Below are 17,859 nucleotides of genomic sequence, written 5' to 3'. Positions count from 1 at the left end.
AATTCGAAAACGTCACTTTAGAACTAGTAACGAAGGAACGTTGAGATGCTTCATTAAAGCTTATTGTATTACTGTATTAAAAGCGTTCTGTATTATGTCGAGTATTATGAGAGAGAGAGATGGACTGAGCGAGTGTGATTACCTGCATCTGATACAGCATTTATTCTTCTGCTTAATCTCATATTCACAATAAAACATTAGTTTGAATGTCCGCTGAGGAAAGCTATATCTTTATCGTACTGTCCTTTCATCTGTTAAGGGTGATTTCCGATGACAGCGCTGCTCAGTACATTTGCTAACTGCGTCTTACAAGCTTTTGTTGAAAGTAAAAAGAACTTCTGTTTCAGTCTCTTTCAATATAAAAGTCTTTACTGCTGACTCATAAAACAGTCTCTTGTCGCCATCTAATGGCGGAACAATGTCACAAAAATCACCATCACAAACACACACACACAGTTTCCCAATACTAAATACTACTATGAATATAAAATAGTATTTTTTGAATAATAAACAATAACAACAGCCATCATAAAAGTTGCTAGACAATTCAGTCAAAAGTACAAAGTCAGTGCTCTGAAATACAGCATTAAAGTTACATAAAATATAACGTGATGAGATTTTGCCCTCAGCCAAAACTATTTGCTCTGGAACAAATAATAGATTAATGAAACCAAAAACTGCCCGTTAGAATTACCCAAAACGAATTATATCTCATGTTTAACCACTATAGAGATATCAGAGCCAGCGGCAAATTCCAGAAGATCTGGCCGAGGTGAGGCTGCTCTCTGCGGGTTCATGAGTGCTGAACGGCCGCTGACGCCCTGGAGCTCACGTCTCCGAAAACGTTGAAGCTAATTTTCAAATAGACGTTATCTTTATTAACAAACCACATATTTGAAGTCTAAACAAGCACATTCTCACCTAAAAAACTCTTAAAACTACATTCTGTCACACAAAAACTGTATTATTTTAAAATTTTAGTGGATTTGGGTGTCCACCATGACATAATTTAGTTAGGTCATTTACATCTAGAAGTCTTAAAGGTACGATAGCAAAAACAGCCCCATTAATGTACGGGTCAGGTAGAGGGTGGAAAATGGTCATGAAAAACAAAATTACAACTTTCTGGTACAAGAAACCTTTACTGACATTGCAAGTGGACTTTAGGGATGAAAATAACATACAGACATGTAGAATACACCCCTTTTAATACATTTATTGTAGCCAGGTAATTCCCTCTCATTGCCTTACTTCTAAATGCTGTAGAAGTTTCAGGAAAATTTTCCACACAACAATTAAATCCTCCATTGAGTTGAACTGACGCCTGACGGTCAGGTATCGCTGGAACTGAACTGATTGTGAATTATCTGGCGTTGTGGTCAAAAGCCCTGACACAGAGGTGAACCTCCCTCAACAGCAGTGTCCACACCGGAGGAGATCTCCATTCCTATGTTTTCACTCATCTCTCCCTCCTTCTCACTGTCTGTTTTTCTTTTTCCGCTACGTTGTCAGACAGAAGGAGAGACGGGCTTGTTTTCTTTTTCAATATAGATCTGAAAGAAAAGGGATATGAACGAGGGAGAGTGAGCGAAGGAAAGAGCGAGATGTGACCCTAGAGAGGTACAGACGAGAAATCCCTGACACCTCCGTAAATCTGGACGTCCCATGTCCACCCTCCACTGCAAGTGTGTGTGCCATGAGTGTCAACCAGCCGCAAGAGGAAAACATTCCTGTGTGGTTCTCACACAAATTCAGGAGGTTTGCTCTGAAAACAAGGCCTTTCCTCACTGCTTCAGCCTTTTTCTTCCCTTCTCTCTCTCTCTGGCTTCAGCTGTCCTCCCCAGACTAGGCTGGTAGAGGTGAGGATGAAGGTTTTCATTGTGCTGCTGTTGATTCTGCATCAGCCTCTGTGTTTAGCTTTTATGATAAATATGTGTTTGAGTCTGTGCTGTTATTTTGCAGTCTCCCTGGGTCTGACTCGCCCTCGCTCATCTCTCTCACACACACATCTAGAGTTAGCCACATTAGCCTGATTTTTCACCCAAATGGAAATGTGTGCTGTCACATGGCCATCGCCCCTGACGATCTGCTGTCCAATCAGTCACGAGCAGCCCGCCGGCCCCACAAATAGGCCTGTCACTCTCCCCGTCGGCACGGTAACGGATGGTCCATCATTAAGGGGGGTGGGTGGGGGGTGGAGTAAGGTCTGGGGGGTGATGAGCCCATTGCCCATCAGGTGTGTGCACACACATAACACAAGTGTGTAATCATGTAAGGAGTGTGTATTTGTAGAGCTTGTTTGTGTGATGTAGGCTTGTTTAAAAATAAAAAATACAGTTTTGGACATTCACCATTGTAAAACTTTTGTACACAATGTACCATAATATTACCATGTCTTTTTGCACTTTTACCATAGTATTATCATGATTTTTAGTATGTACTGTAGTAAAATCATGTTTTTTTTTTGGACATGTACAATGTTTTTTTGCAGTTATACCCTGATAATACCATGTTTTTCACTTTTAGAATGAGAATACCATGTGTTTTGGATGTCTACCACCGTAATACCTTGTTTTGTGGACATGTACTACAGTATAGTAATACAATGTTTGTTTGGACATTTCCAATTCTAATACTTTGTTTTGTGAACAATTCACGATGGTATTACCGTGTTACCATAATGTTACCATTGTTTTTGTGCATGTACTATTGTAATACTGTGTTTTTGGTAAAATCATGCTTTAAATGTGTACCATGATACTACCATGTTTTTTTGTTCTTTTTGCAGATTTACCATGATAATACCATGCTTTTTGGACATGTACATTGCCATGTCTTTTTGCATGCACTATGGTAATTACCTGTTTTTAATCATGTAAAATGGTATTTTTTTACATTTACTGTGGTAATATGGTTTTTGGACATGTACCATGGTATTACAATATTTAGCATATTTACCATTATAGTACCATGTTTGCACTTGTATCATGAAAATGACTTTTTTTTTTGCTTTTACATTGGTATTACCATGTTTTTGCATTTTCACAATAATAATTCCCTGTTTTTTAGAAATGTACTATGATAATACCATGTTTTTGAACATGTATCATGGTGTTATTTCTTTTACTGTGGTAACAGCATGATTTTTGGATGTGCATCATTGTGTTACCATGGTATTCTTTGGAGATTCACGTAAATAGCTTGTTACAGTAATATACACTGAACAAAATTATAGATCTTTGAGTTCAGCTCATGAAAAATGGGGACAAAAACAAAAGTGTTGCGTTTATAATTTTGTTCAGTGTAGTTATCATTCTGTGTGGTGTATACCAAAATGCCATGGTTTTGCTGATGCAATGTATAGACTATGGTACCGCCACAGTACTTTTGTAAGGGAAGTTCGCTTGCATGAAATGTGAGTCTGTGTGTGTGTCTGTGACTGGTGGCCTTTGGTGATCGTAAATAAAAGAGCTGTAGTTGAGGAGGAGATAAGGCATTATGGCTATTTACACTGAATCACACTCACTATCCATCAACACACACAGATATGGGTCTGATCCAGCCGTGTCACTCTTATTTATGTGCAGAGCTCTCAGTAAGGCTACACTGGGGTGTTATACTCAGTGGGGCCATCCGTTTTTCACTGTGTATGTGGATGAGATGATGATGATGCATTCTGTTGTCAGGGAAACAATCAGTGAGGCCGGTCGTTATGGTAACGGGATCACCATGGATGCCTGCTCGGTAAATAACGCCTCCATCGGCCCGCTGGTCATCACCGAGACAAATGCTGGGCTTTTAATTAGGCTAATAAAATAGGAAGAAAGGGCTGACGGCTCGGAGTGGCTGTCAGTTACTGAAGATACATCACATCACAACACACACACACACACACTCACTAGACTATCCGAAGTACTGAAACCTCCGTGTGTTGGTGCTGAGCAATAATGCACACTCTGAGCTTCACACATTAGATGTTACTAGATTTTGAAATGTTAAAGTTAGTCCGTTCTTTTTCGTGTGTCTTTTCTTTTTTCTTTTTGGCTTCAACACAGTTTGTGTATTATCATCATAAATAGTATGCAAATTTACAGCTTTCAAATCATAGTATGTTGAAAATAATGTGCAATAGGTGCACGCTTGGCATGAATTTTAGGATTATATTTCCCACAATTCCTTGCTCTATGGAGAGATGTTTGTGACGGTTCTCTATCGACTTTTTCAGTTGAAGAAAAATGTCAAGGAGAGTGAGGTCAAAGCTGCCACAGCAGTTTTTAAATGTATGAACCTGAAAGTAAATGTAAATGTAATGAATTTGGCTAATGCTTTCATGCAAATGCAAACAATTTGTGGCAAAGGCAGTATATAAAGTGTGCAGTATTGGTCTTTTTACACTTTTAACCCTGGGTTAACAATCCTGGCTTATTTTATTACATGTTTCATACAATTCATACTTCACTTTGTGTTCGTAATGATTCTTGCTCAAGTAAAATTTTGTGATTTCACATTGTAAATTTGCAAATTCCAGGTTAAAGTTATTATTTGCATATTTTTTTCACTCAAAAACGTTAATTGGACCAGTTTGACACATGACAAGCACACAACCTGTTTTAAATTTCTACAACTGTACAAAGCTCATGAATAATTAATGAACCAGGCACTGAAGCAGTTATGATTGGTTGTTCAACAGCTCACTGAAACATTCCAGCACATTATTGTTTCATACTGTATTCTTTTGGCATCGTAATTCTGTTGTGGAGCAGTGCTTTGTAACCCCTTTTAAATTTGAAGTGTTACTTAATCTAGGCTTTAAAAAGACGTTAAAATCCCTTATGTGAAATGAGATTCAGCCTTTCTCTCTCCAACTTGCTCTCAGTTTTTCTCTCTCACACACAGACGTCTTGGAGGAGACGTGTAATATTTCCAGACCCAAGTTTTTTCAGCTGCTTCACTCTAGACCTTCATTTACCAAAACTAATTGAAATAAAACTCTTTCCTCCTGCTTATGTTCACAACACTTCACTTGACACTATGAATGACCCAGTGTCTTTCTGCTGTGTTCGTCAAAAGCTGCCCGGCAAAGTTATAACGTATGTCATCGACTCGGGATATTTTTCGAGGACTAGAATATTTTAAAGGTGATAAAATAACAGTTACAGGTAATAATAGAGCCAGACGGGCTCCAGATGCCGCGGTGAGAGAAGCCACTTGGTCGGATTTCTCCAACGTCTTCCCTCAACGTTCTGCTTCATTTCTGCAAAGTCAACTAAGGTGATGAATTCAGCTCGAGAGGTAAAAAATGATGTAGTGTGGAACAAGGAATTGCGTTTTAAAGGGCTGAAACCAAGATGACTACATTTAAATGTATCTGACCTCAATATCTTGAATAGCCAACAATGACATTGTGGCTCATGCAGTTCTTGTTCCATAAAACAACTTTAATGCCCTTAAACCACAAAAGCTGCATCAGAAATACAGGCCTTATTGCAGACAGCTAGAATGGAAACATCTGTCATTTACAAAGTTATACCAACCATTTGAGTGTTTGATTAATGCTTTGGTTAAATAGTGATTTTTTCAGCTACCAATAAGAGTGTCCAATTGATTATTCCATTTCTCAAAATTCTGCATTTTTTTTCACCTTAAGGGCCAACTATATCTAGTGATGTATCAACCAGTCCAATATTTGGTCATTTCTAAATTATAAGCATTTTTATCTCACCACTTTGTCAGTTCCAAATTCTGCTGAGGGCTTTGTCAATGGATAGTAAAGTTTTTTTGTTTTGTTTTGAGTAAAATACTTCTGCTACTAACAACAACAACAACAATAATAATAATTATTATTATTTTTATTATTATTACATTTTTACCTCTTAAGTTGAATTTAGTACTTTGTTGACTTGAAGATGAGCGTTTAGAGAAGACGTTGGAAAAATCTGACCAAGTATCTCTTGCTCCTTATTTTATATTATGTCATGTTATATAATAATAACAGTTTTATTATTAAAAATAAATAAAATGAAAGCACAATATTTTAATCAATAATTTAAAATGTATTTATAATGAACAATTTATGACATTTTTAAATGTGTAAAATAATAATTATTTTTTATTTCTTTGTAATTCAGCACATTTGTATTCTTTATTGAAGTGTATTATATATATTGAACAATGTATCCGCATTATGTTGGCCATAGGCCACCTTTCTTTCTAGTTGTCATATCAGTGTTGGCCCAGAGAATTTAAAATCATCTAAAAATTACGCTTTCGTAAAATCTGTAGATAATGAGTGCAGAATGGACATTTGATGTATTGACAAGATAAATGTAGTGAAAGAGAAGAAGTGTTGTGAAAAGTTGACAGTGGAAGCAGGTTGGCATGCCGCCACTCATGAGTTTCATACAAAAGTTGTGATATTATGGCAAATATCAGTGCAGGAATGGCTATGGTCCAGATCTCTTTCTTTCTCAGTCTTGCTGTACTAAGCCCCCCATAGCACACCGCAGATGCTGGAAAAGAAGGAACGAGGGAACGTAAGAATGGAGGAGTGTGAATAGAGGAGTGTGGCTGCCTAGTCCTGATAACAGCATCAGGCTTTAGGGCCGTAAACACATGGGCTGTTTGATGTGCTCTTATCAAGAAAACTTTAAACACTAAACCAGCCACATCAAATAAAGCCATTAATCTACACTTTTATTAAATTATAAGTTTTGAGGCGAAAACACGCAGGGAGGAGGTGTGCGCACACATACATTCACACACCAATCAAAGCCCCTCATGGCTGTTAAACATTAAATGGTTGTTTTTCTGTTTTTATTTGATGATTGTTTTCCTCTCTTCACATGCATTAAAGCAATCACACACGCTCGGGACATGCATATACACTCTCCAATGATTCTTGATTGAACTTGAAGAGCTCTGTACTGTGGTATTAAAGCAGGACCAGATAAAGTGTGTGAGTGAGTGTGTCTGTAAGGCTCAAAGTCTAATCATCAAGTGATCAGAAATGGGATAAAACATCATAAAGCAGCTGAATGGTCCAAACCCATATAACTTTCTTTATTCTGTAGAGTTTTTTTTTTATGTATTGTAAACCTTAGCAGATCAGATGAAGCTGGTTTTAGATATTATGCCCCAGAAATCTAAAACCTTTTACTAGTTGTAATTAGGCATGTATTTTATTTTATTTTATTTTACTTTATTTTTATAATCTATTATTATTATTATTATTATTATTGTTGTTATTATATCCCCTTCTAATTTGTAATTTTATTTTGTTTTATTTTATATTTAAAATTATTATTACTAGTGTTATTATTATTTACCCTTTTTTTCATTATTGCACTTAGCGCTTGTTACTTGTTATTTTTTTTAATTTATTTATTATTGTTACTAAAAAAAATACCCTGAAACACTTAGAGCTGCCTTTATAGAAAGTAGTATGCAAACAAGATATATTATTATTTAAATATAAGACCCATGTTTGGCCGGATTCATATTCTAAATCTTCTGAAGCCATATGACATCGGTTTCCCAGGAAAATATGGAAGTTAAAGTAATGTTTCAGTTTTCTTTAAACTGTTCTTTGAATGAAAGAGAATTTATACCAGAATGTTTTTTTTTTTTTATTCTCACAATTTGGGGTCATGTAAAGGTCATGAACTCCGTTTAACTTGTGTACAAAAATGTGTGTAGAATTCCTGAATAATGTTATATTATCATAAATAACATTGTCACTAAAATTCTTAGATTATTTTACTAGCAACAGAATTAACACATTGTGAATTCACATGTCATATCTAGGTCTTAATAAGTGCAATACATTTTTGCAGTGAGTTAGACATTATTGTAGTGTGAATAGGGATGCTCAGTATGTCCGTATTATTTCACTGTCTGTGTTACAGCGCCTCTTTAGCATCTCTTTGACCTTTGACCTTTAACCCCACCGAAACTTGTCGCACAGTCTGAACCCGCTGCCATGACAACAGACCAGGGTCATGACTGGGTCGTTATGGCCAGTGTACAGTAGCAGGGAACGTCTCTCCTTGACAAACTCGCACATATTCACGCTCTTTTCACTTTCAATACACCGACACTTGAATCCCGCGATAATGATGATTCCCCATTATTTTGTCTTCTCTCATAAATAATCAAAGCATCCAAAGAGCCCCCCGGCCCCCCGTTCCTCTTCTCTTGTCTCTTGTTCTGTCTCTTTTGTTAGTGCGGTGCAAGAGATAAATCAGATGGTGTTAAAGAGCGCATGAGGAGAGAGATTTAGTGCTGGAGACATTCTCGCTCCTCTTAGACGCTCCGCACACAGCAGAGGGAGTTCATTAAAGTATCCGCATGGAGATGGGCTTAATGCTGGATTTACCACTGACAGCTCAATATATCCACACACACCCCCAGTATCTCTGAAGAGGGCTGAAGAAGCGATTGTGCGTAGGCCTCATTGCTCCCGGATGGTGAGAAAGAGGAAATGAACGCAATCTGATGCACCTGTTATGTTAACTTGGTTTATTTGATGGTGTGTGAAGAGCTTTTGAAATGTCTCAGTGGGACGTTTGTGACTTCAGAAATCCAGTGTAGTGTTAGAGTATGACTTTTAACATATGATGACATTTAAGAGGTTAGTGTCCTCTTTTAAATGCACTTTTAAATACTATCTGTATGCGTGAGTGTGTTTCTAATGTATCTACTGTACACGGTCAATACAAAGTCTGTTAATGTCTTTTAATAGTTTTCCATATGATAATTATATAATATATAATAACATTTAATTTAATTAATTATTATGATAATAATTATTATTATTATATTATAACTGCTCTGGTTAAGGTTGCTAATGACCTACTGCTTGTAGCCAATGCTGGCTTGTACTCCGTTTTAATCCTTCTTGATCTTAGATCAGCCTTTGACACAGTGGACCATAATATCTTGATCAACCGTTTAAAAACTTATGTTGGTATCAGAGATGTAGCTCTGGATTGGTTTATTTCTTATTTGTCGAATAGGTCTTTTTCCGTAGTGCTTGGAGATGCCTCCTCTTCTCGTGCTCCTTTATTTTGTGGGGTCCCTCAGGGATCTATTTTGGGTCCCCTTCTGTTTACTATGCATCCCCAGTAGTTATTAATAATCTCTCCTCTAGTCTGGGTGCCTTATCTAATAATGTTCGAAAAGAGGCTCGCAACTTAGGTGTCTTTTAGGTCTTAGGTCTTTTGATGTTCAGGTGACTAAAGTGGTGCGGTCTTGTTTTGCACAACTGAGGCAACTAACGAAGATAAAGTCATTCCTTTCTTTGGCAGATTTGGAAAAGGTCATTCATGCTTTTATTTCTTCCAGACTTGATTATTGTAATGCACTTTATTCTGGTATTAGCAAGAGAACTCTCCAAAGTTTGCAGCTGATTAAAAATGCTGCTGCTAGGCTTTTAACACGTACTAAGAAAAGTGACCACATTACACCGATTCTTGCTGCTCTTCACTGGTTGCCTGTGAGTTTTAGAATTGATTTTAAGATTTTGTTGCTTGTTTTTAAGGCCTTGAAGGGTCAGGCTCCTGCCTATATTTGTGATTTATTAATTCCTTATGAGCCTGATCGCTGCTTGAGATCCTCCGGTAGGGCCCTATTAATGGTTCCAAAATCTCGACTTGTTACCAAAGGTGACAACGCTTTTGCTATCCGTGCGCTTAAGCTATGGAACGCCCTGCCTGGGGATCTTAGGCAGGCTCCTACTGTATCCTCTTTTAAGTCTCTTCTTAAGACTAATTTTTATCGTATGGTTTTTTTTCTTAATTTTGATGGTATTTTTTTGTATTTTGTTACTGTACTGATCTTTTTATTGTAAAGCACTTTGTAACTTTGTTTTGAAAGGTGCTATATCAATAAATGTTTACTTACTAATTAATTATTACTTTCATTATTAGGGTAGGAGTGTTAGAAAGGCATTGTATAAATTATATAATAAATATCTAATTCTATAATAAATAGTTCATAAAAATAAAAATATAATATATAAATTACATTTTATTATTATAATTATAAATAAAGTTAATTATTATTCAAATAAAATTATTATTAATAATAATATTAAATGTATTTATTTGTTTTATTCAGTTGTTAATTTTAGAAATTCCTTCACATCTGTATGCCAAACCTTACCTTACTGTAACCCTTCCTCGCCATCACACAGCCATATTTAGTTATGAGAAGCATGGACAAGTGAAATACTCATAATTCGTTATTTAGCATCTTATAAATAATGCAGACATCTGTAATGCATCTATAAAGTCAACATGAAATTAAAATGCACCCTCTTGGTGTGTAAATATCCCTGTCTTATTGTGCACGATTCACCAATGTACATTGTTCTAAAACACAGAAGGTTTTTTCATAATATTATAGAACTATATTTAATAACTGTATTTTGTATGAAACTATTTTCTTTTCTTCCGATGAAATGAAGACCATGAGTGTGGGGACAAAAAATATTAACCAATAAAATCCTAGCACAACCTCCATGATCCAATCAAATCCTGCATCTAAAATCAAGTCCCATATTCCTCAGTATTCTCCTCAATATTTTGTTTTACCTGCATATATGTCACATTAAAGAAGTTAAATGTGCTGCCAGTGTTATTTCATGTTGACTTTTCACATTATGGATGTTTGCATTAAATGTAAAACTATGAAAATCTGCAGCAGAACACACAAGAAGTGCATTAAAAAAAATGAATGCGTCATTAAATAGTGAAGCTCTTTATACGGCCAGTGTGGATGTGTGTTTATATTTGTGTGTGTTTTATAAGGTCACCCATAGGTTACATTTTATGCAGCATTCAGCTTTGAGGTTTCCTCATGTCTGAATAACACCACCAGCCTGGCAACCCACTCACACACACTCTTCTGCTGGGACTCCCAGTGTGGTTGAGCTTCATCCAGCTCTCTTCATTCCAACTTACCATTCCCGTCAAACGCACAGCGTTCCCAGGAACATCAGCCCTGAGGGAGACCCTCACACACACACAGAGAGAGCTGAGTGAGTCACTCCCTTTACAAATGCAGCATTTATGACTCTGGCTCAAACTCTTGACAATAAAAGACAGAATAAAGTTGTGTAAATCACAAATCAAAGTCTTCAAATCTCAGAATTTGCGAGGCAGACACAAAGAAGAAAAATAATAGAGCCGATTCATTCTGATTTGTTTATGTGGATGATTCATAGCTTCATGAATTATTGCGTGTTTTTGTGTATTCTGTCTATGTGTTTGTTTATTAATCAAAAAGACTGTAAATTAATGATTGTTTTCTTTAATTGGATGAAGCTGTCTTGCATCGTGTGTCAGAATGCTTTGTCTCGCACGTGAGTGTTTTTCTGTTGGCATGTTGCTCAAGGCTTTGATAATTGAGGCCCTCATAAAGCTCGTTAGCGCTCTGCTGTATGAGTGGATCTCAGCGCTTAATTACAGCTCGTTAGGTGAATGCCAGTCAGTGGCATGACGTGGTGTGACATCTGAGCGGACAGGAGATCTGCTGCTCAGCAACACAACCAGACACACACATGCAGTACTTAACAACACTTAACATATCCACATCTGCCTGTACTGAAACCTAGTGAGCCAAATACTAAGCCAGCATGTGTGTATATTGTGTGTTATTCTACAGTTACATCTTTTTATATTATTTATCTAAATTGATTTATTTCAATTTTATACATGTGTATTTAAATATTAAGTGTGTATATATAGTATATATAGTAATATTTTAATATTATTTTAATGAATTGATAGATGTTTTATTACATTGTTATATCATATTATATATAGTTTTATATTTATATTAGAGTGTTTGGGCTGTTAGCTTAGAATCATTATAATTTAAAGCTATTGAAATCAATGATGCTGCCTTTGTAGAGAACAACAAATCAGTCTCTTACAAGTTTCTATGATATTTAGAATGCTGCTATCAGCAGTAGACAGTGAGGCAGATCAGTAAGCTTTGAAACAGAGCTACAAACATTCATTACACACAATCAGTACTTAAATCGACCTTAACATACAAATGTTTACTACATAATTTAACACAGCCAAGTCTTTTAATCATGCACACACAGAGTCAGTATCTGTGTCAATAACTTTGCATGAAGGTCATGGTTTTATGATATTTTACTACTGTATTGAATGTGTGTGCATGTGTGTGTGCAGATGTTCAATGATCATATGGTTTTCATCAGATTACGTTTTAAACAGTAGTTCAGTTCTGTGCTCTCTCTCTCTCCTATCTCTCCCCTCTCTCAACTTTTTTATATTGTTATTTCTTTCTGATCAGTTCTTCGCTCTGAGCCTCACTCTTTGTTCTATTCTCCTCATCTCCTCGCTCGTTTTTTCCCCTTCTTCTGGCCTTCATCTTTAAATCTGGATGGCTTATAGCCAGTCCTCCATTCAATGTCTCTCTCTCTCTCTCTCTCTCCCTCTCTCTCTCTTCTAATCACAATGTCATGTTTTCAAACTGGCTAAATGGATCCCTGACTCCTCTTTGTTTTCAGCCTCAAATATTTACAGCAGGAGTTATCTGAGAGTGTGTGCCAGAGTCTGTGAGCCAAAACTGTGTGTGTGTGTGTGTGTGTGTGTGCAGCAGCAGCAGCGGTGTATGGTGTTCTGGGATCTTAATTGAGATGTCAACGTGACAGCTCTGAACACTCATAAATTACAATGTGTTGGCCAGACAAGCCTGGCTAAAGCGCTCTCACAGTGTGTGTGTGTGTGTGTGTGTGTGTGTGTGTGTGTGTGTGTGTGTGTGTGTGTGTGTGTGTGTGAAATAAAACACTGACTAAACCTCCATCTCATAAACTCTTCTTACATTGCATGTCAATGTATGTCTCACCACCAAACTCTGCCCCCAGGTACACAGTCTATTAAAGTTTTAAGCCATATATGCTGATTATTTTGGGATTTCAAGCTCCTGTAAATGAGGGGTTTTTTTCAACTGCAAATAAAGTTTTTTTATTATTTAAGGAGTTTAGGATTTAATATTCTACACAATTTCTAGGCTACTTTGTTACATTAGAAACAAATTCAGTTGTTGTTCCTGACTTTGGACCCCAGTGAATAATAAACTTAATATATACTTAAAATAAATTTGATTAATGTTATTTTTTTATATATTATGTCTTTTATTAAATTTTTTGTTGTTTTTGAAAGAAGTCTCACCACGGCTGCATTTATTTGAACAAAAATACATATAAAAAATACATAGTTCAAAAGAACAAAATAGAAATCTTTATAAATGTCTTTAATGCATCCTTAGTGAATAAAAGTAATAATTTCTTTATATAAAATTGATCTTGAGATTTTTTTCCCTAGCAACATGTACAAACACACTGTTCGCTCTTGTATGTGTGTGTCAGTAACGCTGACTTGTGTGTTTAATTTTAGAAGCCGTAATGAGAGTGATGTCATCAGTCCGTGCTTCTGAAAACAATCTGGCAATCTGGAAAATGTCAATCTCTCTCTCTCTCTCTCTCTCTCTCTCTACATGTGTCTGTATGTGTGTTAAAGTGGGTAGTGCTTCTTAACTACCCTCCACACATGAAACACACATGGTACACAGACAGAAACACACAGTCAAACATGGAAAGCTTCATCCGCACCTCATCACAGCATCTGCAACACCTCTCCTGTCGCAAAACCTCACCCACATTCCTTAAACGTATTAAAATTCAACAGTTCTGTTCATTCTTTACCGCTTTTTTCAGTCACGTCTTGTTTCAATGGCTTTTTGTCCTTGTAACTTCACCCTAAACGTTTAATCAATATTAGCCTGTTAGCTAAGCTACCTGACTTCTTATTAGCATATATTAATCAATTAACACTGATTATTCCTGACTTTCCAAAAAGTCCTCCACTGAAGCGATCATCTGCAGAAGAGAGCAGCGATAACAGGCAGAGAGAAGAGAGAAGACAGCCACTACAAAGTGAGCGCTGGTGCGTTGGGCGGGAGCTATGTCCTTGTTACATACGTAAATGTGCTAATAAAACTTGCGGGAACAGGAAGCCCCCGCTTTATAAATGACTAATTAAGATAACGAGGAAAGATGTAGTGGCCATGTCATTTCAGATTAATTCACTTAGAGAACAGATTAATCTCATGCTCAAAGGCAAAGATTGAGACTGAAGATGATTCTGGAAGATTAGAGCTGTCACGTACATGCTAATGCACGTGAAGTCATTGGTGATAGATAGCAGAGGGTTCTGTCATCCATCACACTATCATATCACAGAACTATCTCTTACACTTATAGGCTGTATGTATGTATGTATATATATATATATATATATATAAACATGTAATTAACATATAAATTAGATTTAATTCATTTTTTATATTAAATATTTTTTTAAAGAAACTGGTGCTTTTGGTATGCTATTTTATATATATATATATATACACACACATATATATGAGTGTGTGTGTATTTTATATATATATATATACAGTGGTGTGAAAAGGTGTTGGCCCCCTTCCAGATTTCTTATTTTTTTGCATGTTTGTCACACTTTAATGTTTCAGATCATCACTTTTTCACACCACTGTATATATATATATATATATATATATACAGGCATACATTCTTTAGATTTTTTGTGTTTTCACTGTATTAAATTATATTTATTTAATATATTTCATATTTATTTATTATTTATACATAGTGGGTTAAGACATATACAGCAAGAGAAGAATTCCATGGAATATTCATTCATTTTTTAAATGAATATTCCCTCACATACACACATATGAACCCATATAATATTTATTTGCACTCATATGCTTCTTTACCTATTATACACACACACACATACAATCACACACGTGTTCAGCCACTCAGTCTCTCACACACACACACTCAGACTGCTGCCCCGGGGCAGGCAGTGTAATGGGATCCTGAGTGTTATTTTTTGCAGAATAAAATAAATCCCACTAATTAGCATGTTAAAGTGATTGATGGGATCACAGGGCTGTTTGTGAGCAGGGCCACTCCGCTTCACGAGAAAAAAAAAGGGGGAGAAAAAAGGTTTAGGAATGAAAGGGAAACTAAATGAGTGACTAGTAATGGGAGAAAATATCACAGAAAGAAAATACAAAGAGGAAATATACTGACAGAGAGAAAGAGTGAGGTTATCTGAGAAAGAAAAAAGATCTTTTTTCTAATCTCCACAGTTCTTCTCTTTCTCAGCATTGCTGTCTTTGTAAACGCATCTGACTGAGAAACGCAGAGAGGCGAATGGAAGGAGAACGCAAAAGAAAACTAGTCATGTACATAAATAGAATGGGTTTAATGAAGGGAGAATGGGAGAGTTCGGGAATCTGATATGATTACTCGATCGAGTTTGTCATCTGTATGTGTGTTTGTACATGCACCTGTGTTTAAAGTGTCCAGATTAGTGCTGACCCTCAGAAAGGACTCTGATTCCGTCTCACGTTAACACACGGCTCACGTTTCTCCACTGCCTTTATGCAGAAGGTGTTAAGCTGTGTTTAAAAAGCACATATCAACTTTCTGAGCTCACTCACACACACGGTTTTTATCTTTCTACACCGGTGTTGTGTTTTTACACATTTGTGCTGTAATTTAATTCTGTCCTCCACTATTTCCTCCTGGTCTTTCTCCCATTAAACATCTCTTTTTTTGAGTCTTTAAAAGGATAGTTCACCTAAAAATTTAAATTCTCTCATTATTTGCTCACCCTCATGTTGTTCCAAAACTTTTTATCTAGTCTAAATCAGAGGGGACTGGGTCTGTCAGACTCCAAATATATCAAAAAAGCTAAATTAAAGCAGCCTATTTGTTATAATATTTTTTTCTTAAGTCATACAATAGCTCTGTGTGAGAAACAGACTGAAATTGGTGGAAGATGCCATTGATTCTCTTATATATCATGACCAAACGTCATTAACGTCAATGGTGCCATATTTGTTTTGCAGAAAGGGACGTTTTTCTGTAATTACTCTCTTAAATGTTGGCCTGTTCCTTACACAGAACTATTTTTTGGCTGCCGAAGACTTGTAATATAGCAGTCTCGTGGACTACTTTTATGATGCTTTCATGGTGCTTTTTTGTCTGTTTGGAGCTTGACAGGTTCAGTCCCATTTACTTACATTATATGAAAAGAGAGGCTAAAATGTTCTTAAATTTAATCAGCTATCTTTAGAAATTTAAATGTAATCAGCTATCATTAGAAATTTACATTCATAGCTTTCAGAAAGAAAGCTATCGTTTTGGAAAGACATGAGGGTGCGTAAAAGATGACAACTTTTATTTTTAGGTGACTGTCCCTTTAAAACTAATACTCAACAGTAGCAGCTGAAAAGACGTGAAGCAGACCAGGGATGGGAAAAAAGAGAGAGGGAGAGAGAGAGATAAAAGGGGCAATAAAGAAGAGAATAGAGCAGATGAAAGGATAGATCAGGTCAAAAGTCAAGTGCATTCCATCAGCGCCCACTTGACTTATTGAGACACAACAATAAGCCAAATCACTGAGAACACACACACACACACACACACATACAACCCTCAGCGCAAATTGATTCTCAACCATATGAACAGTTTCAATGAGCCATACAAACCTGCATCTCTCTCTCTCTCTCTCTCTCTCTCTCTCTCTCTCTAGTCAATTCTATAAACAACATATTTACCTTTAGTTTAACTTAATGTACTACTTAACTAAAACTGAAATAAAAATAATAAAAACTATAGAGACAAATTAAAAATATATATAAAACTAAAAAAAATGACAAAAGCACCCAACAAAATTACTAAAACATTAAGAAAATATAAATGAAAATGGAAACTAATTCAAAATATAATATAAACAGTATCTTACGTATCTAAATAGTATCCCAATTATACATAAATAATAGCACTGATATACACATGTAAGGTAATGTAATGTAAGGCATATCAATGCTATATATATATATATATATTTTTTTTTTTTGCAGAAATTAGTTTTATATACATTTTATTATTTATATTTTTATATATTTTGTATGCCTTCTGTCCATATCTTCTTATTTGCATTGATGCTGGGTTAATGCAAACGGCCCAAGAGAGTGAGTCAATGGAACTAATCCAAACACACACACAAACACAGAGTTTCCCCTTGGGTCCAAGCACACTTAGAGTTCTCACAAATCCAGCGTCTCTGACAACGGTTAGGTCAGCCTAGATAAAGAGGATCCATTAGGGCAGGGGGAAAGAGAGAGGGAGGGTGGATGAATGGAGAGAGAGCGAGAGAGACGTGTCAACATGACACTCATAACTCTAAGAGAGAAAGTTTTGTTGTCGGGGTCCACATCACTTGTGTTTTAATTAACTGGTGTCATTAACAATCTAATTTGCATAGACAACACATTTGGATAGAGGTCTCAAGGGTCCTTTAAGTCATGCTGTACATTAGCCCTTTCTCTCATTTAAGATTAAAACAGTTTATTGGCATGGTTAAATAAATAACACACACACATATATATATATATACAGGTGCATCTCAATAAATTAGAATGTCGTGGAAAAGTTCATTTATTTCAGTAATTCAACTCAAATTGTGAAACTCGTGTATTAAATAAATTCAATGCACACAGACTGAAGTAGTTTAAGTCTTTGGTTCTTTTAACTGTAAGAGTGGCAGTCTATCATTTTCAGTGAAAGACTGTGGGATTTTTGTCTCTTAAATGGGAGTCAAAACAAGCTGAAGGTCTGTGCCATGGCTTCAGATAAGGAAACATGTCAAAATGACAATCTCTAGAGTAATATATATATATATATATATATATATATATATGAAGAGTTCATTTGCAAAAACC

The sequence above is a fragment of the Sinocyclocheilus anshuiensis genome, unplaced genomic scaffold (assembly GCF_001515605.1).
Source record: "Sinocyclocheilus anshuiensis isolate Anshui unplaced genomic scaffold, SAMN03320099.WGS_v1.1 scaffold1170, whole genome shotgun sequence".
NCBI classification, from domain to species: Eukaryota; Metazoa; Chordata; class Actinopteri; order Cypriniformes; family Cyprinidae; genus Sinocyclocheilus; species Sinocyclocheilus anshuiensis.
The sequence above is the reverse complement of the archived record's forward strand: the minus strand, read 5'-3'. Positions refer to the sequence as shown.